Genomic DNA, 2,948 nt, shown 5'->3' with positions numbered 1-2,948 from the left:
AGCAAATTTACGGTGCTAACCATTCATTTAAATACGGTGATCCTTTCGGCCGGCATCGATAACAACGACTGACCATTCCGGAAGGCCCCAAACCCAAGGTGTGTGGTATCCCCAACAAATGTATAAAATTGGCAGTGGACCACATTAGTGAAGCCCTGACAGAAGTGTTAAATTATTCTCTTGTTCAAGGGATAAGGCTTGATATCTTAAAAGTATCGAGAGTAACCCCTATAGATAAAGGAAGGGATGCAGCTGACACATCTAACTTTCATCCAATACCTACACTTTAATCATTCGCGCAAATCTTTGAGAAGCTTGTCTACTCGTAAGTTTTAACTCATCTCAGTGGAAAAATATGATATCCTGAACAAATTTCAGTTTGGCTGCCGCACTGAAAGGCCGATCGACAGAACAGGCGATAGTAGAAATTAATAAGTGATAATTTGAAGAAAGCCATTGACAACAATCTTTACACTTGCGGAGTCTTTCTAGACTTCACCAAGGCTTTCGATAATGTAAACCATCAAATCTTACTTTAAAATTTAGAAACATATGGCATAAGGGCTATCCCCTTAAAATGGTTCATAAGTTACCTGTTTAATGGGCAACAATATGTTTCTCTTAATAGCGTTAAGTCATCAAAACAAACAATGAAATGTGGTATACCAAAAGGTAGTTCCCTTGGTCCTCTTTTATTCTTACTTTATTTGAATGACATTTCTAACTGCTCTGATAAAGTGAACTTTAGGATTTTGCTGATGACACTCAGGGATCGCGTTAACGCAAATAAAATCCAAAAAATGCATCATCGAAATTTTAATGCGTCCCAGGACGCAAGGCACTAATCACTCACACAACTTACTTTGATTTGTCAGTATATTCTGTTGTTTGTAAAACTGTTGGAGCGATCTGCGCTCATAATTAAAGTTCCAAGAAGGGGGTTTAAAACATCTAAAAGGGTTAAAACTAAATTTCGACCGCCTTCTGCGGTCTTCTTCAGAGGAATGTACTCTGCAAGTCACTGAATGCAAATATACAGCAAAAGACGTCACTGTTCGTTGCTCCCAAGGTAGGAAACCAGTGATGCGTAAACCCTTGGGAAGGGTGCTCTTTCATTAACAGAGTTCTTGTCCAGGAATGAATGTAACGGCTCTAGAAAAAGCCTTTGTTGGCCGGTCCTGTGCATATGCATATGCATATGCGTCAATATTAATTCCAAGTTGGTTACTCTTTTTTTCTCATAATCTAAAACATACTCTTTTTCTCGCAGAGAGTCACCAAGATTTTGGGACCCCCAAGAAATGCTTGGGACCCCAATTTGGCCGAACATGCGGGTCCCAGGACTCAGATTGAAAAATCCTAGTGCCATCCCTGGACACTTATACCTTTGCCTCATCACCTTTTAAGTCGAGATCTTGAAAAACTAATTAACGAAGAGCTGGCTAAGTGTAAAGAATGTTGCGATCTGAACAAGCTATCGATAAATATTAAGAAAACTAATTGCATGATTGTTAAATGCCCTAAAACGAAATCAGGCAACAAATATTGAATTACGAAATAAAGATGAAAATAGTGACATAATAGGGAAAATTAAATACTTAGCGTCTTACTTGATAAAAACCTTTCATGGAAGCACCACATAGCATACATTTGTTCCAGATTTGCCCGGAATACTAGATTCTACAATTCTAGTAAATCTAATGGCTTGTTGGATGAAGAATAAAACTCCGAAAACCATCACACAATGCCAGATAAATCTATATGATATCAACCTTAATAGTCGCGGACGTCTCGGGAAACAGACTTCCGATCTAAAAATAACTTGGTTTAAACCGAAGGAAATAATAGTTCCAAACAAATTTGTTCGAAAGTTGTTTTTAAAAAGGCGTTATATCAAGAAAACTGAATCTTAAAATCACTTATGTTCACTTTCAAATTTCGTGGGCGCCGCCATCTTGAATATTTAGGGAGCTTAAGCACGCGCGTTTTTGAAACGTGGACGGCAACCGGAAGCGACCAATTCGCGTGCCAGGACAGTTGTGTCTCCCAGATTCTTATTCTAATACATACATACTTTATTTAAGGTATCATAAACAAAAACACAAATAATAATACCCTAAAAAGGAAGTTTAAGAGGTTAACCCTATGTGAATAAACTTCCAGAAATAAAAGTTAAAAATATATGAATAAAATCTAAGATGAGTAAAAACCTAAGAAATACGCATGTGTGATTTAAGAGCTATTTTAAAACGTCTTAAATTTCCTATCTCAACAACATTGGCAGGCAGGTTATTCCATTCGCGAATAATTTTGACAAAGAAAGAATATTTATAACAATTACAGTTCGCCGATTTAACTTGCAGTTTGTAATTGTGATTGGATCTGGTTCGTTTTGAAGCGAACTCAAAAAAATCACGAAAACAAAGGCTATTCAATCCGAATACAAGTTTATAGCATTCAATCAAAGAAAAATATAGCCTTCTATCAGTCAACTGCGACCAACGCAACATTTCGCAGCGATCTTCATATGACATCTCTCCCCTTCGCTGACCTAATGCCAATCGAGAAGCTCTTCTCTGAACTTTCTCTAAGAGAACCATGATATTCCTAACCAGGTAAGGGCACCATAGAGGGGAAGCGTACTCAAGGATTGGTCTCACAAGAGCCTTGTACAATGTGGAAAAGATTTCTTTGTTTGCATAACCGTTTGTTCGCTTAATTAGACCAAGAAGGGAGTCAGGATGGCTTAGTGGTTATCAACCCTGCCTTCCACCTCTGCGACCCAGGTTCAACTCTCGGCCCCGGGATCGTATGTGGCTTGAGTTTCAGTCTATCTCAACCTGACTCCGAGGGTTTTTCTCCGGGTACTCCGGTTTTCCTCCCTCAGCAAAATCGACTCACAGCCTATTCCATGAGGCTGTGCTGCTGTGCTCCGAGGTCATCCATGG

The 2,948-nt window shown here is 38.9% G+C and overlaps 1 protein-coding gene across 1 annotated transcript in view; it reads left to right on the top strand.

The window, feature by feature from the left end:
* The window catches only part of LOC138043649 (enolase 4-like), a 59,355-nt gene extending 58,684 nt beyond the window's left edge, over window positions 1–671 (top strand). Inside the window, exon 13 of the mRNA XM_068890020.1 lies at window positions 1–671. This exon is cut by the window's left edge and continues 893 nt beyond it. The gene's annotated coding sequence lies outside the window, so the exon portion shown is untranslated.
* Window positions 672–2,948: the final 2,277 nt, after the last annotated feature.

Source organism: Montipora capricornis, chromosome 3 (genome assembly GCF_036669925.1).
Source record: "Montipora capricornis isolate CH-2021 chromosome 3, ASM3666992v2, whole genome shotgun sequence".
Classification (NCBI taxonomy): Eukaryota; Metazoa; Cnidaria; class Anthozoa; order Scleractinia; family Acroporidae; genus Montipora; species Montipora capricornis.
This window is presented reverse-complemented; position numbering and strand designations above follow the sequence as displayed.